Source organism: Paramormyrops kingsleyae, chromosome 4, assembly GCF_048594095.1.
Source record: "Paramormyrops kingsleyae isolate MSU_618 chromosome 4, PKINGS_0.4, whole genome shotgun sequence".
NCBI lineage: Eukaryota > Metazoa > Chordata > Actinopteri > Osteoglossiformes > Mormyridae > Paramormyrops > Paramormyrops kingsleyae.
This window is the reverse complement of record NC_132800.1, coordinates 17,840,552-17,868,147: the sequence shown is the minus strand read 5'-3', so window position 1 is coordinate 17,868,147 and position 27,596 is coordinate 17,840,552. Positions and strand designations below refer to the sequence as shown.

Below are 27,596 nucleotides of genomic sequence, written 5' to 3'. Positions count from 1 at the left end.
TCCAGAGAGATTTGACTGTTGGTGCCACCAAGTTCTGTGCAGAGAGTGTCTGACTGGTCGCTGTTACTGGGAGGCTGGGTGGAGTGGAGATGGAGCCTGGATAGGAGTGACTTATAAAGGAATCGGGAGGAAAGGAGGGAATGATGACTGTGAGCTTGGATACAATGACAAGTCATGGAGTCTGTTCTGCTCTCCTGACAGTTACTCTGTCTGGCACAATAATAAACAGACTGACATACCCATAAAGCCCTCAGGTCCCCGCAGAGTAGGAGTGTTTCTGGACTGGGGGGCTGGTACGCTGTCCTTCTACAGAGTCTCCTCTGATGGACTGACCCTCCTGTACAGCTTCACCTCCTCATTCACTGAACCCCTCTACCCAGGGTTTTATGTTTATAATAACTCCTCTGTATCCCTGTGCATGCTGGGATAGCTCACTGTGACCAGTATAACCTTTTTTGACCAGTATAACACTTTTTACTCAGTGCGAAGTGTGACGTATGTCAGACAAAAATACATGAGTCTGTTCGGCAAGCTGAACAAACGTGAAATAACTATTTGTTCCTGATTAGAATGTAATGAAATGTAATCTTGATGATTGGGGGGGTCTTTTCCCCTCCCCTGTATATGTACATTTAATATATTTCTGTCTATATATTGTATTTCTTACCTGTAAGCTGACAATAAAAGCTTCCTATTATAACCAATTAATGTCCTGGTTTAGTTTAGAGCTGCCCAAAGTGTCACTGAGGTAACCGAGTAACATAAAACATATAACTGTCAGGATCAGTAGCGGTGCATGAGACGGGGAAGCAGGAGAAGGAGACGTAGGATTGGGGAATACGGGATTTACTCAACAAAGGGACTAGGGACATGGAACAGGCAACGGACGGCAACACTACACAATGAGACTTCAATGACAGACCTAGGGAAATGGACTCAGATGCGGACTAAAATACACAGGACTAATCAGAGATCACTCGAAACAGCTGATTACAAATGGGGCAGCACACGTGCACGTGGTTAAGGAGGGGGCGTGGCACACACGAGGATCGTACGAGCAGGTCATGACAGAACCCCCCCCAAAAGGCGCGCACTCCGAGCGTGCCTCAGGGGAGGTGACGGACGAGACCAGACCAGGGACACGGGCCCTGAAAAACAAGAGCAAAAACATCAACGAGGGACCGGGAACAGAACAGAAACACAGAACAAGCGCAGGGGCAACAGCCAAGACAACACCTGACACAAGACGGGAAACGCAGACAGGCAGACCAGGAAGGGAGACACGGGGAACACCAACAGGCGGAACGAAAGGGCCAGGAGTGAACAGAGGAACCAGAGGGGGACAAGGAGCAGAGGCAGGAGGGACAATGGGATGAGGAACAGATAAGGGAGGCCAGAAAGGAAAGGTCGGGGGACAAAGGGGAGCCCGAGAGGCTGAGGGACCCCGAGCGGCCGCGAGGCCAGAGCCGGAGGGGACCACGAAGGAGCCAAGGAGGAAGACAAAGGGACCAATGGAGGGGGCAAGGAAGAAGACGAAGGTGGCACCAGCGAGGGCAAGGAGCGAGCAGAAGGGGACCACGGCGAAGGCAAGGAGGAAGGGGAAGCCGCAGCAGGCGACAGTGCAGCCACAGCAGGCGGAGGCGCCGTCCACCGACGGGCTGCAGTGGATGGACCTGCAGGCGAATGATGCGACAGAGCAGGGGAACCCGCAGGCAGCCGCCTGGAGACTATATTACATTTAATATTACATTTTTTAATGGTAAAATAGCTAAGATTAGACAGACTATCCAGTGCACGTCCTTTGCTACTTACAGCTGCCAGCCTCCTGGTAGTCTTATTCCTACCAATAATGAGACCTTTGAATCTTTCACTCCTATAAAACACTCAGAACTTTTGAGCCTAATTTCTTCCTGTAAATCCTCCACTAGCCTCGTAGACCCAATTCCTACTGTCATGATCGATCGTTCAGCCCTCATGTGGACCATGCCTGCCTTGTTAACCCTGTGTGAAATCCATCCATTTATCTGCTGTTTTGCATTTCCTGCTTGTAGTCCTGTGTATATTAGTCCGCGTTCAAGTCTGTTTCCTCAGGTCTGTCATTGATGTTGTACGCCATGTGATCCCCTGTCTGCTTGTTACCCTTAATAAACCCTGTTGCTTTTGGACTCCCGCTTCCCCGATCCTGATTTCCCGCACCTCGCTCGCTCGCCTGTCTGACGAACATAACACCTACAAAATTCTTCAAGGAAATTGCACCGCAGATTAGCACTACCCTGTTAAATGTGTTAAACTCCTCTCTTAGGCTTGGATATGTTCCAAAACCTTTTAAAATGGCTGTTATTAGACCGGTCCTAAAGAAACCGAATCTTGAACTTACTGTTTTAGGAAACTATAGACCGATCTCAAATCTTCCTTTCATTTCAAAGATCATGGAAAAGGTTGTATTTCGTCAGTTGTCTTCTTTCCTACAAAAAAATAATACTAATGAATTATATCAGTCTGGCTTTAGACCAAACCATAGCACAGAAACTGCTCTAGTCAAAGTAATGAATGATTTACTTATGGCTTCTGACCGTGGCTGTATATCTTTGTTGGTATTACTAGATTTAACTGCAGCATTTGATACTGTGGACCATAATAACCTCTTGGACCGGTTAGAAGGTATAGTTGGCATTATGGGGACAGCACTCTCTTGGTTCCACTCATATTTAACTGATCACTATCAGTATGCCCATGTGAACAATGAATCATCCAAGGCCACCAAAGTTAAATATGATGTCCCACAGGGATCAGTACTGGGCCCACTACTGACTCTCCCTGCCAGCCCCTGAAGGATGGGTCCCCCCTTTGAGTCTGGTCCCTCTCAAGGTTTCTTCCTTCTAGGGAGTTTTTCCTTGCCACTGTCGCCTATGGCTTACTCACTGGGGGCTTTGGGTGGGGATGCTGTAAAGCGCTTTGAGACAATGTAATGTTGTGATAATGCACTATACAAAAATAAATTTGTTGTTTGTTGTTGTACTGTTTAGCCTATACTGTACATGCTACCTCTTGGTAACATTATTAGAAATCATGGTGTTGGGTTTGTAATGACCCTTTTAAAATAACCTTTCTTAAAAGAACACAGAAAACTAACCCTTTTAGCGTGACAATCTGAAGTAACTGGCATGTACCACTAGGGGGAGCGTGTTTGGTATACCTATAATAGCATTCGTTACCAGTGTTGGGTAAGTTATTTTTAAAAAGTAATTAATTACTAATTACTTAATCAATGTTGTATTTAAAATACTTATCTAATTACTGTGTCTGAAAAGTAACTTAATTACTCAATAAGTAATTTAACTAAATACTTCTTAAAATCCCTATAAACCTTGAGTGGACAAACAATAGAAATTAAACTCTTTAAATAATAAATAATTGAAAAAAACATGAAATAGTTTAGCCTTTTAGCTTTCTAAATCATCTTTATTACATTCTATAAAAAACATTATATAATAATAAAATTTTTTAGTAAGAAATGTAACCTTCTTTAGGTAATGTTCTTGTTTGCTTGTTTCAGAAAAGTGAAGTGATGGGAAGATTTCCATTTCGTAAAACAGCCACTCGCTTCAGCCGAGTCCGACATCTTCTGCTTTAGAATACGACTATGCAGCAAACTGGCGCAAAATCACGTGCACCTGCACTACAATGATTTTAAAGTGGCAGAGTTTACTTTTACCTTTAGAAGATAAATTAATAAAATTAAATAATGATATTCAGCGAGTTTAATTATTTTACAATTTAACGCAAGTACATTATAAGTAACTATAATTAAAATACCTAAAAATGAACAGTAATCAGTTACTCTACTTTTTCAGTGTAACGCGTTACTTAGTAACGCGTTACACCCAACACTGTTCGTTACACATCAGGTTTTCAATCGTTTTTTTTTTTTTTATCAATGAATGGTAGATATTGCATTCACATTCTCTCAGCAGTGTAATGCTTAAAGCGTTGTGAAAAGTCAACTTATACAAAGCGTTGGATTATGAGTGCGCTTCCAGACATCGTATTTCCCCTGCAGCGTGACAATCTGAAGTAACTGGCATGTACCACTAGGGGGAGCGTCTTTGGATGAAAAACAATAGCATTTCGTTGACATAACTTCTTTGTATTGTCATTAACAGTAGAAATCACGTTCACATCTTCCCACGTGTTATGTTTCCATTAATATAGCCTAATAAATACGACACGACGTAGTGATTTTTAAGAACATAACTCCCATTAACACTTAAATTGCTAATTATTGAATATTGGTTTGTTTTGGACAAATACACCTTCAGGGGCACTCAACGTGCTGCCACGGGACAATCCGCCAAGTCAGACTGCACTACGAAACACTGCCAATACATGCATGCCAGACCTAACAGTACACTTCTGCGCTGTCCTGTGACAGTACCGGCGTAGTCATGAGACACTGCCTGTACGTGCGTGACACTGCCATGGAAAACGTAACAGTACAGTATTCTTTGCGCTGTAACCGCTGCTGAGATTTGCTAGGTAACTTTTAACGGAAGGATTTTTTACATAGCTCCACTCATCCAGGGATGCAGCCGTCAGGACCAGCTTTGTGATATCCCACAAAATTGCAAGATACAGTAAGCCATTCTCTGATGAGGAGTTCATCAAAGATTGTTTGGTGGAGTCTTCAGCGCTAATATGTCCTGAGAAAAAAGACAAATGTGCAATTTGCAAATGTGTCTCTCTCGAGGCACACTGTAACGAGCCGGGTCGAGAACATCACGGGGAATTTGGCGTTTCAACTACAAAAGAAAATGGACAATTTTGTCTTGTTTTTCTTGGCTCTGGATGAGAGCTTTGATGTGTGTGATACAGCCCAGTTACTTATCTTTGTTCGTGGATTGACGAAAGACTGGTGGCTATGCGGCCAATGAAAGGGACTGCAACAGGGAGTGATTTGTTCACAGAGGTAAATGCAGCCATGGACATGCTGGGACTAAAATGGGACAAACTGGTAGGTGTTACAACCGGTGGCTGTCCAAATCTGACGGGGAAAAATGTTGAGGAGGCATGCTCAGAGGATGTTGGTTCTCTTTGGATCTACCTACATCTGTGAACAAACATTTTCAGTGATGAAGTTTAACAAATCCAGATATAGATCCTCTCTCAGTGATGATCACTTGTGTGCTGTCCTTCGCATGTCCACCTCAGATATTCAACCTGACTTCAGTACACTTGTTCAAGCCCAAAACAGGCTAGATTTCTCTCACTGAACACTAAAAGAAAACCAAACAAAAAACACTGGGTGCAGTTTTTTTCTTCTGCGTAAATTAATGTGCTGTTGGTCTTTGAAAACTAGTTAAAAGTTATGATGCTATTTTTTAAATGCTGCAAAAAATGCACATTTTCTAAATTGTTTTTATAAATGTTCCTTGAATAGTGCAATAATTCTGTGCCCCACACTTGTTTGTTTGACATGTTTGGGTTACTGTGCTTTATCAATGTAAGTTGATGCTGCTATTTTACATTTTTTAAGTTATGATGCTAGTTTTCTAAACATGGCAAAAGTTGATATTTCCTAAACTGTTTTTGTGATTGTTAGAGAATTCTATATATATATATTCTTCAACATTTCCTCATTGTAATGTTTCATTTACTGTTTCTTAGAATGGGATATCATATATATTGGAAATTAACTATATTATAAATATTAAGTACATATGAAGTGTCACGATCGGGAACAGGCAAGCAGGGGAGAGGAGCCAGGAAGTCGGGTAAAACGTGGAATTTATTTAGGTAACAGGACCGGGGAAGCACGACAGCAAACATTAATGACAAGTCTGGGGAAGACTGACTCAGACGAGGACTAAATACACAAGACAAGCTAAGGGTAACGAGCAACAGGTGAGAACAATCAGGCAGAAACAGGAGGTAACGAGGTGGGCGTGGCACACATTAGGATCGGACGGAGCAGGGCATGACATGAAGTATATATATACACTCACCTAAAGGATTATTAGGAACACCATACTAATACGGTGTTTGACCCCCTTTCGCCTTCAGAACTGCCTTAATTCTACGTGGCATTGATTCAACAAGGTGCCGAAAGCATTCTTTAGAAATGTTGGCCCATATTGATAGGATAGCATCTTGCAGTTTGGCGTAAACCCTAGAAATGGCTGTGCGTGAAAATCCCAGTAACTGAGCAGATTGTGAAATACTCAGACCGGCCCGTCTGGCACCAACAACCATGCCACGCTCAAAATTGCTTAAATCACCTTTCTTTCCTATTCTGACATTCAGTTTGGAGTTCAGGAGATTGTCTTGACCAGGACCACACCCCTAAATGCATTGAAGCAACTGCCATGTGATTGGTTGATTAGATAATTGCATTAATGAGAAATTGAACAGGTGTTCCTAATAATCCTTTAGGTGAGTGTATATATATATATATACAGTCGAACCCACTTATCTCGACCTCGGCTAACTCGCCAACCCTATTAAGTCGACGTTTTTGAAGTGGAACCGCCAAATTCCCTCTTTACATTAGCATTTCTCATCGGTTATGTCGATTTTTTTTATGTCACCGAACCATAATATCTCGAGCACAAAAGAGGGCCAAAATCGCCACTTAACGTCGGTTATCTCGATCCCCGTGACTAATCGCCGGCTTTTTAAAATGTATCACAAGTGCTAAACAGCTGCATTAGCGCATATTCAAATTGCATTCGCATGGTAATTTGATGAACAATGCAGCGGTGAAACGCGATCTAGGTAAATCCCCATCAAAACCATAAAAGGGGGGGAATGTGGCCAGGTGTGAATGGCTCATGCTTACGTTTATGCTAGTGTAAGAGTGTAATCTGGTTATGTTGATGGGGAAGTGGGTCTACTTTTCTGAGCTGGCGGATGGAGCGGAAGGGTGAGATGAGGGGCGGAGGAGAGGGAGGATTTGTTGGCGCGGGAGCGGGGGAAGCAGGAGGAAAAGTGTAGTGTGAGCCGGGAAAGTTTGTACTGTAATAAGGGGAGTAAATATATGGTTATATCTTAATAACTATCGCCTGCCTCCTTATTAATCACGAAGCCAGAACGAACCCCAGCGATAGGTATAAAGGTAATATGCCTGTGAGTTGACGAGGAGTAAGCGTCACACTGGTAGCAGCGGCGGTCGGTTTCGTTGTTTTATTTCATTTTTACTGTTTTGTCCGCCTGTATTTCTTGTGGGCATATCTATTTCCCCGAGCTCGGCTAGAAAACTTACACGCTACTCGGTTACGTGTTTTATCCCCGGTTGCCTACACGAGATGCAACGGTACATGTCGGATGATGAGGCGGGGCCGCCCGTAGCGCCGCCCCAGCCGCTTCAGCAACAGGTCGGCGCAGACTACCGCTCGCAGGTTCCGTTTCGAATCGACCTTCCTTCTCCTTTTACTGGAGATGGGACGGAGCCCTTCAGTGCATGGATTCGGCGATTCGAGGTAGCGCTGGATGTTTCTTTTACCCATTTTGAAAGGGCTCAGTTGCTTGGTGCTAAGCTCAGCGGCTCTGCCTTATCATATTGGCATAGCTTGCCGCCTGATGTCAAAGACAACTATCAGCTAGCGAAAGCTAGTTTATCTGCTGTTTTTGGACGGCTGCCTTTTCTGACAACGTTTCAGACACATCTTAACGCAAGGCCCCGTATGCCGCAGGAACCGTTGGAGGTCTACGCTGCTTATTTAACTAACTTAGTCGCAGAGGCTTTTCCTCAATATGGCCGCGAGGCCCAGAGCTGTGAAGTTTTTTGCCGTTTTACCTCCGGTTTGGAGCCTACCCTGCAGCTCAAAATTCACGAGCATGGTGCATTAACGTTGGATGCTGCACTTAAAGTGGCTACGCAGTGTGAACGTGCGCGTATGGCTCTTAATATGACCTCACCAGCCCCTGTTCTCCTGGATGACCTACAGCTGCACGTTGGTTCTGTGACTGTCCCAGCTGCGGACTTGCCTGGCGCTCTCGCTGATCTCAGAGCAGAGCTTCGTGAGCTAAGGCAACTTTGCATAACCCAGAAGGATAGTGCTGTGGACAGGCTCTCACAGCAGGTTGCTGATCTCCAGCGAGGCATTGCCAACCTTTCGTGTGTTTCTAACCATTCCTGTGCTGTGTTTGAGCGTGCTTCCCCTGACAGATGCTGGCCGTCACGGGAGGGCCATCAACGTGACTTTGACGACGGGGTTAGCCTACCACATCACTCCTCTGCTCGGGGACGGCCTCCATCCAGGGACACCTGCTGTCAGCTGTGCTACGGCCCATCCCCTGCATCGCCCACCTACCGTCGGCTTGAGTCCGGCCGCTCACCTCCTCTTCGTCACGCCTCTTCGCCGTGTAGACAGGACGACTCTGGACGCCGCGAGAATGAGCGGCGACACAGTTTTGAGCAGGTTTCCTGTCCGACACCATCCAACCCGCACTTCACCCCATCCGCCCTCCTGGGGCCATCGCCCTCAAACTGCACGGTGTACTGGAGGTATAGCTGGTGGCTGCCAGTCAGCTTCACACTCTCCTGACACATGGTACAAACGACACAGGTCCCATTCATCTCCCTCTCCCCCTCCACATTCATGGCGCAATTCTGCCCTTGACGACCGCTCCCGCCCGGCACGTCGGGTGCATTTCTCCCTGTCACGCCACCCTGACCACGCCACGCACCCACACGCCCAGGGAAACTCATAGAGGCTAGCATTGCGGACCGAATGCTAGTGTCTGAGGTTGATCGGGTCCATGCTGATTTCTCAACCGTTGCCCAGGGTCCACCGCCTACACCCTTTATTCCAGTTACAGTCGCTGGCATGGCGTTCCATGCACTGGTGGACACCGGCTCAGGTTTATCTCTTATTACGCACGACTGCTTGAAGGCCATAACACCCCTAGCCTCGCAGCCCATAGCTAAGCCATGTGTCCTTGCTTCTTCGGTCACGGGTCATTTTCTGGATATGGTGGGTACTGTCACTGCCCCATTATGCCTGGGTAATTTGACCTTTACCCATGTATTTCATGTTGTGCATGCCTCATGCCACCCCATAATTATAGGTTGGGACTTCCTCAGTCAGCATGACGCTGTTGTGGATACAAGAAGACGGACACTGACGCGGCAAGCTGTAAGTCCTGACTGTTTATTATTTCCTCTTTGAAGGAAGATCAGAAGTTCCCAGGACCAAGCCCGAGAGCGTGGCTGAAACTCAGGCGGGGAGGCAGGTTGATCGGCTTCGGTACAGACGGGGGAGAGGCGAAAAACACAGTCGGGAATCCAGGCAGGGGTCGGGCGATCGGTGTCGGTCCAGAAAGGGGCAAAGACGAAAAACACAGTCAAGGGTCCAGGCAGTGGTCGGGCGATCGGCGTTGGTCCAGAAAGGGAGCAGGCAGAAACTCGGAGTCTAGAAAACGTAGCAGAGGTCAGAACACAGGGAAACACACACCGGAAAAAACGCTCGAACTCAGGGCAAACCATGAAGATCTCGCACTGATCAGAGAGCCGAGTTGCCTGATATAGGAACACCGAAACTGGGGAAAACAAGACACAGCTGGGAGAAGAGTGTCTGAAACCGGTACAGCCAGAACAACTGGTTGACAGGACGCAAACACCTCGGGGAAGCCCTATTGACCGGAATCCCCGGAGGGGCGTGGCTGAGATGACGAAGAGGGTTCCCTAGTGCTATCCATGACAGTACCCCCCCCCCCGACGGCCGCCTCCAGGCGGACGAGACGGGAGGTCAGGACGACGATGATGAAGGTCCGCTATCAACGAAGGATCAAGAACAAAACGGGCCGGCACCCAGGAGCGTTCCTCCGGGCCGTAACCCTCCCAGTCCACCAGGTAATGGAGACCCCGTCCCCTGCGGCGTGCATCCAACAGACGGCGGACTGTGAACACCTCGCCCCCATCCACCAATCGGGGCGGGGGTGGAGGCAGACTCGGGGAAGCCAGAGGACTGGTTGCATGAGGTCGAAGCAGAGACACATGAAAAGCCGGATGGACGCGCTGCATGGAGCGTGGAAGCTGCAACCGCAACACTGAGGGACTAACCACCTTAGAGACTGGAAACGGACCAACAAAACGAGGAGCCAGCTTACGGGACTGGACGCGTAGAGGCAGGTAACGGGTGCTCAACCAAACCTTCTGTCCAACCCGGTAGACAGGTGCGCGTGACCGGCGTTTATTCGCATAACGTTCCATCCGTGCTCTGGATTGAAGCAATGAAGAACGGGCCAGGCGCCACGTGTGACGACAGCGTTGCAGGAACCGATGCACTGCAGGTACCGTGATCTCTTCTTCTAGGGCCGGAAACAGAGGAGGCTGGTATCCCAGGCAGCACTGGAAAGGAGACAACCCTGTAGCAGACACAGGTAGGGAATTGTGTGCATATTCAATCCAAGAGAGGTATCTACTCCATGAACTGGGAGAGTCAGAAGCCAGACAGCGCAACATGCGCTCCAAATCCTGGTTAGCACGTTCCGTCTGACCGTTAGTCTGAGGGTGAAAACCTGAAGACAAGCTTGCGGTGGCACCGAGTAACTTGCAGAACTCCTGCCAAAAATGAGACACGAACTGAGGGCCCCTGTCGGAAACAATGTTAGCAGGCAATCCATGAAGCTTGAATACATTGTCGACCAGTAGTAGAGCAGTCTCGCTTGCAGAAGGGAGTTTAGGGATGGGGATAAAGTGAACAGCCTCAGAGAATCGGTCAACCACCGTAAGGACGCCCGTGTTCCCCGCCGATAGAGGAAGGCCAGTCACGAAATCCACAGCAATGTGTGACCAGGGTCGCCGAGGAACAGGTAGGGGTTGCAATAGACCAGCTGGAGACCGGGATGGAGTCTTGTTTCGCGCACAAACCTGGCAAGCAGCGATGTAGCTCCGAACGTCCCGAAGCATTGTGGGCCACCAAAAACGTTGCTTAAGGAGGGCGACAGTTCCCCGAACCCCTGGGTGGCAAGCTAAGAGAGACGCATGTCCCCACTGGAGTGTTCGAGAACGTAGAAACTTGGGTACGTAGAGCCTGTTTGGAGGCCCCCCTGCAGGAGGACGGAAGAATCGCTGGACGGCCTCCTCAATACCCCAGGCTACGGCTCCGATGAAACGGCTGGGAGGCAGGATGGGACCGGGGTCGTCATTACGAGTCTCCCCCTCGAACTGACGAGAAAGTGCGTCTGGCTTGCCGTTCTTCGCCTCTGGTCTAAATGAGAACAGAAAGTGAAAACAAGCAAAAAACAGAGACCACCTAGCCTGGCGAGCATTCAGGCGTTTAGCGGTGCGTAAGTATGCGAGGTTCTTATGGTCGGTCAAGACCAGAAACGGATCCGTTGTCCCCTCCAACCAGTGCCTCCATTCCTCCAGAGCCAACTTCACCGCCAGCAGTTCGCGGTTACCGATGTCGTAATTCCTTTCGGCCGCCGACAGTTTACGGGAAAAAAAGGCACAGGGGTGCACCTTGTTATCCTCAACGGAGCGCTGGGATAAAATGGTCCCAACTCCTGAACCCGAGGCATCCACCTCGACAATGAACTGGCGAGATGGATCAGGTAACTGCAAAATGGGAGCAGATGTAAACGTATTCCATAGGTTAGTGAAGGCGTCTTGGGCAGCAGGAGTCCACTGGAAAGGAACCTTGGACGACGTGAGAGCCGTGAGAGGAGCAGCTACCAGGCTATATCCCTGGATAAAACGCCGGTAAAAATTAGCGAACCCTAAAAAACGCTGCAGATCCTTCCGTGTGCGAGGCTGCGGCCATTGACTGACCGCCCTCACCTTGGCGGAATCCATTCTAACCGTGCCCTCTGCAAGAATGAAACCCAAAAAGGAGATGGTGCGTTGATGGAACTCACACTTCTCAGCTTTCACAAATAAACCGTTCACAAGGAGCCTCTGCAGGACCTCGCGTACCTGCTGCACATGATCCCTCTCATCCTGGGAAAAGATCAGTATGTCATCCAGGTACACCAACACGAAGCGGTTCAGCATATCCCGAAGGACCTCGTTGACCAGGTTCTGGAACACAGCAGGAGCATTAGTAAGCCCAAAAGGCATCACCAGATACTCATAGTGACCAGTGGGCGTGTTAAAAGCGGTCTTCCACTCGTCACCCTCCCTGATCCTGATAAGATGGTAGGCGTTCCTTAAGTCCAGTTTCGTGAAGAACCGTGCCCCCTGTAACTGATCCAGAACAGAAGATAACAACGGCAGGGGGTAACGGTTCTTAACAGTGATCTCATTCAAGCCCCTATAATCAATACAAGGGCGGAGCGAACCGTCCTTCTTGCCAACGAAAAAGAAACCCGCCCCCGCGGGTGATGAGGATGGTCGAATGATGCCAGCTGCTAAAGCCTGTCCTATGTATTCCTCCATGGCTGTCCTCTCAGGAGCAGAAAGGGAATATAGACGTCCCCTAGGTGGACTAGTACCCGGAAGCAACTCGATGGAACAATCGAAAGGACAATGAGGCGGAAGGGCCGCTGCCCGGGACTTACTAAACACCTCCTGAAGGTCCTGGTATTCTGCGGGTATCTTGGACAGGTCCAGGGTCTCCCCCGGAGCTGTAGACGCCACAGGCGACCGGGCAGAGCGTAGACACTGGGAATAGCACGTTGGACCCCAGGCGGTGATATAACCCCTTCCCCAATCGATCTGAGGGTTATGCCTGAGGAGCCAAGGGTGACCTAATACTAATGGAACCTGTGGCGTATCAATAATAAACAGAGAAATCTTCTCAATATGGTTGCCAGATAGACGGAGACTCACCGGGACAGTAGCGTGGGTCACCGTTGCCATTCTTCGTCCCGTGAGGGATTGAGCCACCAGGGGTACTTGAATAGGTGTTGTGGGTATCCTCCACTGCTGAACCAGGGTGGCATCAATAAAACTGTCCTCTGCCCCGTAGTCAATAAGAGCAGTCAACGACTGCTGCTGACTCCCCCATGACAGCACAGCAGACAATAAGGGGCGCTGGGAAGAAGAGGGCAAACCCGAAGCCACGCCCACCAGTACCCTCCTCCTTACTGGTGGGCGTATCCTTTTACTGGACACGACGCGATGAAATGTCCCATCTTCCCGCAATACAGGCATGCTCGGGAGGAAAAACGCCGCTGCCGTTCGGCAGGTGACAACCGAGCCCTGTCAACCTGCATAGGCTTGGGCATGGCCTCTAGGGGGCTAACAGTGGACTCCGCAGGTCGAGAAACACGTGCCCCGTCCCGCCGTTCTCTCTCTCGTTGGGACAGCCGGTTGTCTACCCGGAGAACCAAGTCGATGAGATCCTCTAACTGGTCAGGAAGATCGCGAGTGGCCAGCTCATCCTTAATGCCTTCGGACAATCCCTGGTAAAAAGCATCAAACTGAGCGGTCCGTCCCCATCCGCAAGACATAGCCAGGGTGCGAAAACGGATGGAATACTCAGAGACGGAGCGACGTCCTTGGCGAAGCTGCATTAACTCACGCGCTGCTTCTCTGCCGGACTTGGAGCGATCGAAAACGCGCCTCATCTCTTCCGCGAAGCAGGAGAAGCCTGTGCAGAACGGAGCTCCGGTATCCCAGGCTGCAGTCCCCCACTCCCTCGCCGGTCCGGTGAGCAGCGTAATCACATAAGCAACCCTGGAGCGCTCGGTCGGAAAGGTGGAGGGTTGTAGTTCAAAAACTATCGAGCATTGAGACAAAAAGGACCGGCATGAACCCGGTTCCCCATCGTACTGACTGGGAGGTGACAGGCGAGGCTCGTTCGTCGGTCGATTTATCGAAGCGGCGAAAGCACCGGAATGAAGCTGCTGGACCTGGGAGGCTAATCCCGTCAAGCCCGCGTGGAACGACTCCAGGGATTCCCCGATCGCCGTCAATTTGGCCTGATGCTGTCCCAGGAGAATCCCCTGCTTACCCAGAGCGTCCGTGACGCGCTGGACACCCTCCTGATCCGCTGGGTCCATCTTACTGGCGAGATCTTCTGTTGTGGATACAAGAAGACGGACACTGACGCGGCAAGCTGTAAGTCCTGACTGTTTATTATTTCCTCTTTGAAGGAAGATCAGAAGTTCCCAGGACCAAGCCCGAGAGCGTGGCTGAAACTCAGGCGGGAGGCAGGTTGATCAGCTTCGGTACAGACGGGGGAGAGACAAAAAACACAGTCGGGAATCCCGGCAGGGGTCGGGCGATCAGCGTTGGTCCAGAAAGGGGCAAAGACGAAAAACACAGTCAAGGGTCCAGGCAGTGGTCGGGCGATCGGCGTCGGTCCAGAAAGGGAGCAGGCAGAAACTCGGAGTCTAGAAAACGTAGCAGAGGTCAGAACACAGGGAAACACACCGGAAAAAACGCTCGAACTCAGGGCAAACCATGAAGATCTCGCACTGATCAGAGAGCTGAGTTGCCTGATATAGGAACACCGAAACTGGGGAAAACAAGACACAGCTGGGAGAAGAGTGTCTGAAACCGGTACGGCCAGAACAACTGGTTGACAGGACGCAAACACCTCGGGGAAGCCCTATCGACCGGAATCCCCGGAGGGGCATGGCTGAGATGACGAAGAGGGTTCCCTAGTGCTATCCATGACAGACGCGACTGTCTCAGTGTCTGACGCGCACCTCAGGCTGTATGATACAATTGTGTCTTTTGCATCGCCCCAACAGCTCATTCCGGCTCAATGCTTGGCTGTTAGCCAATTGTATTACAGTGCCCCCTTTGTCGGAAATGGTAGTTTTGGTCTCGGTGATTAGTGATAGCCTGGCCACCCCTCAGTATGACTCTTACTTGGGGATCCTCGAGCCTCAGCTTACCCCAACCACGACAATTGTGGTTGCTCGAACATAGACATCTGTGACCCAAGGCCAGGGTATGGTCAGGGTAGTAAACCCCTCCCCGGCACCAGTTACCTTGGCGCAAAACTGCCCCCTGAGGTTAGTGTTCTCCATCACTGGCCGCCCTCAGGAAGAATATACTCTGGTTTCAGCAGTAGATGCTCATGAGGCTCCTCATGACCCCCCAACACGGGTTGATCTGACTAAGACGTGCCTTGAGGTTGAGGAGCGACTTCAGCTGGAGGCTTTACTGGTTGGATATGCCGATATTTTTAGTGTCCATCCTTACGATTATGGTCGTACAGACCTGGTCCACCACAGGATTGATACTGGCACAGCCCCACCTATTAAGCTACGGCCATATCGTACATCCCCAGCCACCCAGGCTCTCCTTCAACGGGAGACACAGAAGCTCTTGGAGCAGGGTGTTATTGAAGAGTCTAATAGCCCGTGGTCCACCCCAGTCGTACTGATGCGGAAGATAGACGGCACATACCGTTTTTGTGTGGACTATCGTCGCCTGAACACTGTCACTATTAAAGACTCTCACCCTCTTCCACGTGTTGATGACACGCTGGATCGTGTGGCTGGTGCACAAATTTTTTGCACCTTTGATTTGACAGCTGGATATTGGCAGATACCTCTTGACCCCAGTGATAAGGAGAAAACGGCTTTTTCGACGGGCACTGGTTTATTCCAGTTGCGTGTTATGCATATGGGGATTTCGAACGCTCCCCCAAGCTTCCAGAGGCTTATGGAGTTAGTGCTGCGCGGTTTACACTGGAGCATTTGCTTGATATACTTGGACGATATAATTGTCTACAGTGTCAGTTTTGAGAAACACCTCAAGCACCTCCGGGAGGTCTTTGACCATTTCCGCGCTGCGGGCTTGAAGCTTAAGCCATCAAAGTGTTGTCTGGCGCGCTCATCCGTCACATTCCTGGGACATCGCGTGTCCATTGCTGGAGCGGAGCCTGACCCCTCCAACACACGCAAACAGAATTAGAATTAGAATTAGAATTTAGTGATCAGTGGTCATTGTCAACACACCACAGCACACAGTGTGCAACAACGAAATGTGACCTCTGCATTTGACCCATATGTGACTTTCGTGACATAGCAGGGGGCAGCTAATTCAGCGCCCGGGGAGCAGTGCTTGGGGACGGTACCTTGCTCAGGGTACCTCAGTGGTGACTTGCTGGTGGGGGATTCGAACCTGCAATCTTTCAATTACAAGTGCGCTACCCTAACCATCAAGCCACCACTACCACAAAGTGTCCACATGGCTAATTCCTCGCTCCGCCAACCACATACGGGCGTTTTTGGGTCTCTGCTCCTATTATAGACGGTTCATTAAAGATTATGCTCACATTACAGAACCTTTGCATCACTTGACCCATAAAGGGGTACCTTTCGTATGGTGCGACAGGGCTGATGAGGCTTTTAGGTCCTTGAAAGGGGCCCTGACTTCCCCACCTGTCATGGCCTTCCCTGATCTCTCCATACCATTTGTTCTGCATACAGATGCTTCCCATCACGCGATAGGTTCGGTCTTATGCCAGGTCATCGGTGGCATGGAGCGTGTCATCTCCGAACACCACTGCGGGCTTGGTGCAGATACACAGCGATCTGGAGTTAGGTAAGCACCAATGTGATGATCCAAATCTGGCGGTTGTGGTTGCTTGGTTGGAAAACGGCATGAGACCCCCCCTGTGGCGTCTGCAAGCTGCCTCCCCAACGTTGAGGAAGCTGTGGTCACAGTTTTCACGTCTCTGTCTGTGTGATGGCATTTTATGGCGGCATTTCTATCATCCAGCTAGGCGTGCTGTCTGCCATCAGGGGGTTGTACCGAGATCCCTTGTTCCCAAGGTCCTGCACATGGTGCACGGTCACCCTACGTCCGGTCACTTCAGTCATGCGAAAACGGTTGACAAGGTTACGCGTTCCTTCTATTGGCCTTACATGTCGTCTGACGTGGCACGTCACTGCCAGTGCTGTGCGGCTTGTCAGTCCCAGCGTTCCCCAGTCCCTCGCTTGCAGGCCCCCCTCGTCCCCATTTCTCCGGCCCACCCGTTTCAGATTGTCGCTGCCGACATAACAGAGCTGCCAGTGTCCTCTAAAGGGTACCACTACGTGTTAGTCATGCTTGATCTCTACACGAAGTTTGTTAACCTGTATGCCCTGAAAGATCAAACGGCAATTTCCGTGGCTTGTTGCATATTCAACCACTACCTTCCCCAACATGGGGTCCCAGAAGCTTTACATTCAGACCAGGGCCGTCAATTTGAATCGGACCTTATAAAACACCTCTGTGGTTTAATGTCCATCACTAAACTTCAGACATCCCCTTATCACGCACAATGTGATGGAGCAGTGGAGCGCCAGAATCGTGTGTTGAAGGACGAGCTGTCGAAGTACTTTTTTTGACTCTGGTAGGGATTGGGACGAACATTTACCCCAGGTAGCGCTGGCCTACAACACGACAACTCATTCGTCCACAGGTTTTACTCCGTTTTATCTGGCTCATGGCCGAGAGGCAAGGGTCCCTATTGACGCGTTTCGGACACACAGTCTTCTGACCGCTGCCACACCTGGTACCCCTGCGGCATATGTGTCCTCTCTTCATCGCCGTTTGGACCAGGCTTATCGTGCAGCTTTGGCATTTAGGGATAAGGCTCAGGCCTCTCAACAGCAGCACTACGACCGACGCCTGAGATATGTCCCATACAAGGCAGGTGATCTGGTGTTAGTTGACGACCCGGCGCACCATCGCAATAAGCTTGCGCCCCGCTGGGTTGGGCCCTATGTGGTGTTACGCGCCATTCCCGTTAGGGATGGATTCCCCCCTGTCAATTTCCAAATCCGTAATCCCTCTCAGCCGAATAGCACACCAAAGGTTTTACATTACAACCGTCACAAACCTTATCACACCGGCCCCAACTCCGTTCCATCTGCTGACCCTTTCGCTACATTTACGCCACCCAGCCAACCTGTTGATTCCAGTTTTGCTGCTGTGAAATAAGCCGAGAGTGAAGCGGAATTAGCTAGTAATTACGTTACGTTGTTACAGTGTAGTTGACTGACTGTCCTTTTAACTTTTGACAATGAGACTGAAGTATTTCTTTAATAGCGTGACAGTTATAGCAGTGAACCGTATCATCTCTCCTTGGCCTGTTATATTGAAAATGTATGTTTTACAATTTGCAGTATAACGTTATCCATTGCTAAATTATGGCTCATCATAGACTAGCTAACCACAAAGCTAACTAATGCCACTATCAGTGGAAGACCGCTAACGTTAACATTAATGAGCTTGGAAACCACAACGAACTTATTCTGCCTAAATAAAGTAATGATTACTGTATTTATAACTAGCATATCTCTAGTTACAGTCCCTGCATTGTAAAATTAGACATTTGCGAGGAGTGAACATTTAGACATAGAGAAAAAGTATCAAACGTAGCTTGTGCATAAAAGTTAGCTTTTCTTTTACATGTGTGTGAAATCCAATGACGCCAAGTGTGCGTTGCAGACTGTCGTTCAGCCGCAGCATTAACGAGTCACATAATGGATTTAGATCGCTAAATAGTAGGTTATTGTTGTTTTTGTGTTTTTGTTCAAAGGACTTTACGTTTCATATCTTAAGTTTGTATTTCTATACATTTTATTTATCAGAACTTTAATATATTTTGATGTTCCTCTGTTCTGTTGTGACAATAAAAGAAACAAGTTTCTTTTTAAAATCCATCCATCCATCCATCATCTGCCGCTTGTCCGGGGTTCGGGTCGCGGGGGCAGCAGCTTCAGGAGAGGCACCCAGACCTCCCTCTCCCCAGCTACCTCCACCAGCTCCTCGGGGGGGACACCGAGACGTTCCCAGGCCAGCCGAGAGATATAATCCCTCCAGCGAGTCCTGGGCCTGCCCCGGGGCCTCCTCCCTGTAGGACATGCATGGAAAACCTCTCCGGGTAGCCGCCCAGGAGGCATCCGCACCAGATGTCCAAACCACCTCAACTGGCTCCTTTCGATGTGAAGAAGCAGCGGTTCTACTCTGAGGCCCTCCCGGATATCCGAACTTCTCACCCTATCCCTAAGGGAGAGCCCAGACACCCTGCGGAGAAACCTCATTTCGGCCGCCTGTATTCGCGACCTCATTCTTTCGGTCATTACCCATAGCTCATGACCATAGGTGAGGGTAGGGACAAAGATGGACCAATAGATCGAGAGCTTGGCTTTTTGGCTCAGTTCTTTCTTAGCCATGACGGACCGGTTAAGCGCCTGCAAAACTGTAGACGCCGCTCCGATTTGTCTATCCAGCTCCCGATCTCGCCTACCCTCACTCGTGAACAAGACCCCGAGATACTTAAACTCCTCCACTTGAGGCAGTACATCTTCCCCGACCCGAAGAGGGCAAACCACCCGTTTCCGGCTGAGAACCATGGTCTCGGATTTGGAGGTGCTAATCCTCATCCCAGCCGCTTCGCACTCGGCTGCGAACCGCCCCAGAGCACGCTGGAGATCCCCAGCAGATGAAGCCAACAGGACGACATCATCTGCAAAAAGCAGTGATGCAATCCTGAGGCCACCAAACTGGACACCCTCTACACCCTGGCTGCGCCTAGAAATACTGTCCATAAATATTATAAACAGGACCGATGACAAAGGGCAGCCCTGGCGGAGCCCAACCCGCCCTGGGAACACGTCCGACTTATTACCGGCAATGCGGACCAAGCTTCTGCTCCGTTCGTACAGGGACCGGATTGCCCGCAACAGCGAACCCCGGACCCCATATTCTCAAAGCACCCCCCACAGAGCACCTCGGGGAACCCGGTCGTAAGCCTTTTCCAAATCCACAAAACACATGTAGACTGGATAGGCAAACTCCCAGGCCCCCTCCAGTACCCCCGCCAGGGTATAAAGCTGGTCCAGTGTTCCTCGGCCAAGACGAAAACCGCATTGTTCCTCCTGAATCCGAGATTCGACTATCGATCTCACCCTCCTCTCCAGTACCCCTGAATAGACTTTCCCAGGTAGGCTGAGAAGTGTGATCCCCCTGATCTATCATGCCTTGTTACCACTGTGCAGGCTGGTGGTGGTGGTGTAATGGTGTGGGGGATGTTTTCTTGGCACACTTAGGCCCCTTAGTGCCAATTGGGCATCGTTTAAATGCCATGGCCTACCTGAGCATTGTTTCTGACCATGTCCATCCCTTTATGACCACCATGTACCCATCCTCTGATGGCTACTTCCAGCAGGATAATGCACCATGTCACAAAGCTCGAGTCATTTCAAATTGGTTTCTTGAACATGACAATGAGTTCACTGTACTAAAATGGCCCCCACAGTCACCAGATCTCAACCCAATAGAGCATCTTTGGGATGTGGTGGAACGGGAGCTTCGTGCCCTGGATGTGCATCCCACAAATCTCCATCAACTGCAAGATGCTATCCTATCAATATCGGCCAACATTTCTAAAGAATGCTTTCAGCATATATATATCGGCCGATATATCGGAATATCGGATTTTAAAACCAACAAATATTTGTATCGGTATCGGCCTTCAAAATCCTTTATCGGTCGGGCTCTACTGTGAACCTGGTCACCTGACTCTCCTTCCTGAGACAGATACACTCCCAGCAAACACACAGAATCAACGGAAGTAATCTGACATTTATGTGCCAGATCCTTTATTAACATGTGGATTATGTTGAACAATATAATAATCAAATTTGTAATTATTTTCTGTCTAAACCTGACACAGTCTGTCTGTAACTGCACATGCCTGCATGTTACAACTGATACAGTACCATCTGATAGCTGCAAATCCCATCAGCCTTTTGCTGTAAATCTGTTTCATCTGGAGAAAAGACAAATAAAAGCCTAACAAAAGTCTAAATGCACAAAGAGATTAATTCTCAGTATAACTGCTCTCTCCTATCTTTCTGCTTTCTACCCAGTTTCTATCTACAACATAAAATCTCGTGGCCTACAGGGGGTGAAACAAGTAACACAGAGGGCACAGCAATCCTGCTCTGTCTGTGTGGGCAGATCAAGTGTCATGTGGTCAGTCAGGATGTGAAGCCGCTGCTGGGGCGACAGGACAGAGAGGCCATGGGACTCAAACCCCTGGGACCTGATGGACAGACCTTACAGCACGAAGCCCCAGAGGGACGTGAATACAGAGACCTCTTTGATAGCAATGCTATAGACAAGCTGCCAGTCATATATCACATGAGGCTAGATGATACTATCACCCCTACAGTATGGGCTCCCCGCAAAGTCCCGATAGCCATGAAAGAGAGGACCCCCCCCCCCCCCAGAGTATGCAATGCAATGCCGGACCATCTGCGGTTCTGAATGTTCAAACTTCTAGCACAAACATGCCAGACAAAAGCTGCTCTTGAAATATATTTTTTTGCAACTAAAAATGACGTATATATGCGCATAAAGCTATTATGTTCCCGCACCATGTGATATATGCTACAATCCATACAGCTGTTTGCTCCATCAGCCGTGGCACTAAGTGTCTGACAGCTTCCGTTGTGCTGAGAAAGCAGTGTGTCCCCACTTAGATCGTACCTTGCCTCTCTGGATTTGAATCAGGTGATGTGGAATTATTCATGGAGAAATGTACATTATGCTGGAATTTTTTGTCATTTTTCTGTTGTTTATTTTTTAATGGATATATAAATTTTACAAACATCTCACATAAATATGAAACAAATTTTTACACATATTAAACAAAACTAAATGGTAATAATTTTCAATACACCTGACTGCACTGTTACACTAGAGATGCATTATGTTAAATGTTTTACACTTATTAAAATGGAACATTTCACATATTTGATCCATGCTAAAAACATAAAAGCAGCCCTTACGAAACCGTAATCAGTTATTGATTCTCATGCTCTATCCTCATTGCTCTACCACTGTCCTTGTATCCTGGTGCCTGTTGGAAGGAAATATACAGTATCTCACAAAAGTGAGAAATATTTGTAAATATTTTATTATATCTTTTCATGGGACAAAACTGAAGATATGACACTTTGATGCAATGTAAAGAAGCCAGTGTACAGCTTGTATAACAGTGTAAATTTGCTGCCCCTAAAAATAACCAAACACACAGCCATTAATGTCTAAACCGCTGGCAACAAAAGTGAGTACACCCCGAAGCGAAAATGTCGAAATTGTGCTGAAAGTGTCAATATTTTGTGTGGCCCACATTATTTTCCAGCACTGCCTTAACGCTCTTGTGCCAGGTTGCCACTTGAATCCTCTTCCACTCCTCCATGATGACATCACAGAGCTGGTGGATGTTAGAGACTTTGCGCTCCTCCACCTTGCGCTTGAGGATGCCTCACAGATGCTCAATAGAGTTCAGGTCTGGAGACATGCTTGGCCAGTCCAGCACCTTTACCCTCATATTTGTCATATTTGCCTTAGCAAGGCAAATATGGCAATAAGTTAGTTTTATAAAAGGTACTGACTGAACCTTTAACTGCAAAATAACGTCAAAATAATGTCATTGTTTAGATGCAATAGAATCAGCATTATTCTGCCATTGCAGACAGTAAATATAATGGAGAGTGCTTGGACACCACATTGTAAATGTCATATATTCATGTCAGACACTGTATTTGTTGTGAGCTTCTCAAAGGTGACGAAGGCTCCTTCACCTGTGCTGCTGGTGCGTGGGACCCCTTCAGTGCTGAATGTGAAATTTCTCTTCGTATGGATGGAGTTCCTCCCAGTGGGACATGCCCGGAACACCTCACCAGGGAGGCGTGCAGGAGGCATCCTAATCAGATGCCCGAGCCACCTCATCTGGCTCCTCTCGATGCACAGGAGTAGCGGCTCTACTCTGAGTCCCTCCCGAATGACCGAGCTCCTTACCCTATCTCTAAGGGAGAGCCCAGCCACCCTGCGGAGGAAACTCATTTCGCCGCTTGCACTCGCGATCTCGTTCTTTCGGTCACTACCCACAGCTCGTGACCATAGGTGAGGGTAGGAATGTAGATCGACTGGCAAATCGAGAGCTTCGCCTTTTGGTTCAGCTCCTTCTTTACCATGACAGACCGATGCAGCGCCCCATCCAGCGCTCCCGCTCCATCGTCCCCCCACTCGTGAACAAGACCCCGAGATACTTAAACTCCTCCACTTAGGGAAGGATCCCATCCCCGACCCGGAGAGAGCACTCTACCCTTATCCGGCTGAGGACCATGGTCTCGGATATGGAGGTGCTGATTCTCATCCCAGCCGCTTCACACTCGGCTGCGAACTGTCCCAGCGAGAGCTGAAGGTCACGGTCCGATGAGGCCAACAGGACCACATCATCTGCAAAAAGCAGAGACCTAATCCTGAGGTCACCAAACCGGACACCCTCAATGCCCTGGCTGCGCCTAGAAATTCTGTCCATAAAAACTATGAACAGAATCGGTGACAAAGGGCAGCCCTGACGGAGTCCAACCCTCACTGGAAACAAGTCCGAATTATTGCCACTCATGCGGACCAGACTCTGGCACCAGTCATACAGGGACCGAACAGCCCTTAACAGGAAGCCCGGCACCCCATACTCCCGGAGCACCCCCCACAGGACTCCCCGAGGGACAAGGTCGAATGCCTTCTCCAAGTCCAACTCCCATGAACCCTCCAGAGTATAGAGCTGGTCCACTGTTCCACGGCCAGGTCAAAAACCACACTGCTCCTCCAGAATCCGAGGTTTGACAATCCGGCAGACCCTCCTCTCCAGGACCCCCGAATAGACCTTACCAGGGAGGCTGAGGAGTGTAATCCCCCTATAGTTGGAACACACCCTACAGTCCCCCCTTCCCCAGACTCTTCTTCCTCATTGGATGGCGAGTCGGTGGGATTAAGGAGGTCTTCAATGTATTCCTTCCACCGACCCACAATGTCCTGAGCTGAGGTCAGCAGTGCCCAATCCCCACTATAAACAGTGTTGATGCTGCACCGCTTTCCCACCCTGAGCCGCCAGATGGTGGACCAGAATCTCCTGGAAGCCGTCTGGAAGTTGTTCTCCATGGCCTCACCAAACTCCTCCCATTCCCGAGTTTTTGCCTCAGGGACCGCCGAAGCTGTGTTCTGCTTGGCCCACCGGTACTCATCAGCTGCCTCTGGAGTCCCACAGGCTAAATAGGCCTGATAGGACTCCTTCTTCAGCTTGACAGCATCCCTCAACACTGCTGTTTAGTTGGTCGGGGTGACCCACCAGAGGGGTCCATTAGGGAGATCCCCGAGGGGTCCCATTCGAGCTCCTCCTCTCCTTCCATCACTGGAGGAGGAGCGATGTTCAGACAGTCTGGGACCTCCTCGGGAACAGGGACTGGGGAAGCAGGAGTTGGGACATGAACTGGGTCAGGGATGGGCGGAGCCTGGGCCGGGACATCGGGTGGAGCAGCAGGTGGAAGCGGGACCTCGGGCGGAGCAGCGGGTGCGGACGCAGCAGGGCACTCGGGCGGTGCACCGACCGCAGGCACTAGCGAGCCCAGCCGCATAGGAACGGGCAGATCAGGCTGGTCACGCAGCACAGGAACAACGGGCGTAGCAGCCAGGGTTGGCGTCCTAGGAGCAGGTGTTGTCCCGAGACCCGGCGGGGAAAGAAGCAGCAGCGATGGAGATCCCAGGAGGATTGTGGTACCTCTCCTGCTATTGCGCTTCTTCCTTTTCTCAGTAGTCTGGGGTACCTCGCGCGGCTAAGATGGTGGATCCATCAACAGTCCGCTGTCCAAAGCCACCTGCTGCCTATTGGCCTCAGCTGCTACATCCTTGAGATACCCACAGAAACCTGCTATAACCTATAGCTTAAGGTGCCTTGATTACAGTACTACATTACCAGCCTGTTCAACTAATTTATGCACAGCAGGAAATGTACTAAAAAGAGTTAAATTAGGTGATTGACTGAGACTGAGAAATCTGCACTTTGGAGAGTGGGGTCAGGCATTCCCAGGGGGCTTTAGGGCCTTTGCTCAAGGAGCCAACAATGAAGTCACTCTACTGACTCTGGGATTTGAACCAGCATCCTGCTGTCTAAGGGCACAGAATCCTAACCCTCTAAGCCAGGGCGCCTCCAGCACCATGTTTTTGTACAGGTACCCCATAGCTGGGATGAGGATCCATAGATACAGGCTGTAGAGTAAAAATGACATATTATTACTCTATTATTAATTAATGACAGGTCTGCATATGGAAGCACAGGTGAGCAGATTCCCACCACAAACAGTGACTTTAAGTCAGACAGCAGGCAGAGTGGAATTTAAATGCGAACGTTAAGGTCACTTCAGATTTAGTGCAACATTAACTCCCCAAAAAGGTACAAAATGCTTGGTGAATCACTCTGTGTGATTGTGAACTCCCAGAGGAACTAGAAAGACGCCCAGATACAGCTTGATAAATGAGCTGAGGAGATATAGTGAGGAGTGTGACGGCCACTAGAGGGAGCTCATCCACCATAATTACTGCTGACCCAGCTCTGTAGGCATGACTCGTTTGGTACCGCACGTCCTATTCTGTGCCTTCAAACAGCACTGGCGTCCATCCCCAGACCTGTTTTGTTTTCCTTTCATCCCAGACACACACAACAGAAGCCTGCTTTGTTTGTCCACCGGTCTGGCCACCTCTGTTATTGTTGTGTTTTCGTTTACGTCGTCCTGTTCCCACCCGTCCTTGTCCGTCCCCGAATAGGAATAGAAAGCCCCCAGATAACATTGAAAGGTTGAAGGTCATCTTAACTCAGGAATCAAAAATGATTTCTAATCAACTGCATAAAGGATTGAATAAGATAAATAGCAGATTCAGCAGAATGCCTATTTTAATGGATTTATTGCTAGTTTATTCCTGCCGCGGTGGCATGATTGGGCCTGGGGGGTCCTGGTCCCACCCCAGGCCCAGCAATTCAGCGTCTCAGTAAGAGATACAGTAAGACAGACAATTGAGTCTGACAGGTATGTGTGTGTGTGGTTAGATCAATCGGAGGAAAAGTGCAGTTGAACGTCAAAAGTGTTTTCTTTCTTTGTCTTTGTTCACTTGGTCTTAGTAATGCCAAGGTTCATTTAAAAACTGATAAAAAATATGTATTTGAATTTGTAGTGTGAGTTTGTCCCCAGCTGAATTATGGGACTGACCGACCTGATTTTCTGCCAGCCCTCCCAGGCTATGATTTCTGACTTCACTGTGGCTTATATTGGCACAAGTTCATGAGATCAGCCTGGGAATCTGGATGCTTTGTTCCTGCGATAAACGGTGACCAGTTTTGCTCCGGCTGCCAATGTGACTGTAAAATGTCTTCCAGGGGACAAACTGTGCCAAATATCCCAGGCCTAGAAATCTGCTATCCATATAAAGATGCCTCTTCCTCGCAATGCTGCGATCTGGCCACATGGTGGAGTTGGTCCCACTCTAATGCTCCCATGTGTGTCTCCCTGCAAAAGCAGTACTGGAACATTAATTTGCCGCTTCTGGGTGATTTCTTTATTAAGTAACTACTGTTTATGGCACCCTGAGTGAAAAATAATTAATAATTAAATAATTAATTTGTGCATGACTCAGTAAATCAGATCTATGCGTAGTATTGCTGTCTAGGTGTTGAGCGAAATTGCTGACTAATATTCTGCTTCATTATTGACAAGCTAACACAGAAATTTTATCCAAAGCAATGCAGGTTTTTGAGAAAGAAAGGTCAGCCAGTCCCTGGAACAATTATGAGTTAAGGGTCTTGCTCATGGATTCAATACAGAAATCACACTGCTGAGCCAAGGATTTGAACTGATGACCTTCTGGCGAAAGATACAGCATCCTAACCTGCTGATTGTACACTAGCCACAACATGAGGGCCCAATAGTAATGATATCCCTCTGCTGATCATGGAATCAGAAATGAACCTTCCAATCACAGAACCTCTAACAGCTCCACTGCAATTTGAACTCAAGTCACAAGACTCAAAGCCCAGTAATGACTGTACCCGTTAACCGTATCTGGAGTGTTGTGGTGGGACGTTAATTGAGGGAATGCAGATTCTCAAGTGCTGCGACCTACGGGAATCCCGCAGTTACCTCAGACCGGCAGTAGGGGGCGGACGTGAGATTCTGCCGTCTGAAGTTAAACCGTATTTTTCCGTGAGAAGTAAAAATGTGTTACGCATTATTTTTAATTACTTGTGTAATTATTTAGGTAGTAAGCGCTTAGTTCGGCTTTTAATGATTATTTTCCCGTGTTTTAATAGGAGTGTGAGTGACGCCGTTTGATAATTAGCTTGTCGATTGTCAGGTACAGCAGTTAACCTTTTTAATCAGGATTTTTTTTATTCCTGCTTATATTTATGTATGATCATTTAATCTAACGTGTGATACTAATGTGATTTATCACGTTTTTTTGTTTTTAACTCGCAGTTGTGTCTCCTGTCTCCCTTTACATGGTTATTATACAGGTCCTTCTCAAAAAATTAGCATATTGTGATAAAGTTCATTATTTTCTGTAATGGACTGATAAACATTAGACTTTCATATATGTTAGATTCATTACACACAACTGAAGTAGTTCAAGCCTTTTATTGTTTTAATATTGATGATTTTGGCATACAGCTCATGAAAACCCAAAATTCCTATCTCAAAAAATTAGCATATCATGAAAAGGTTCTCTAAACGAGCTATTAACCTAATCATCTGAATCAACTAATTAACTCTAAACACCTGCAAAAGATTCCTGAGGCTTTAAAAACTCCCAGCCTGGTTCATTACTCAAAACCGCAATCATGGGTAAGACTGCCGAC

The 27,596-nt window shown here is 48.6% G+C and overlaps 1 long non-coding RNA gene across 1 annotated transcript in view; it reads left to right on the top strand.

Annotated features, from left to right (window-relative positions):
- The window catches only part of LOC140588944 (uncharacterized), a 212,645-nt gene that overhangs the window by 348 nt on the left and 184,701 nt on the right, over nucleotides 1–27,596 (top strand). The gene's annotated exons all lie outside the window — the stretch shown is intronic.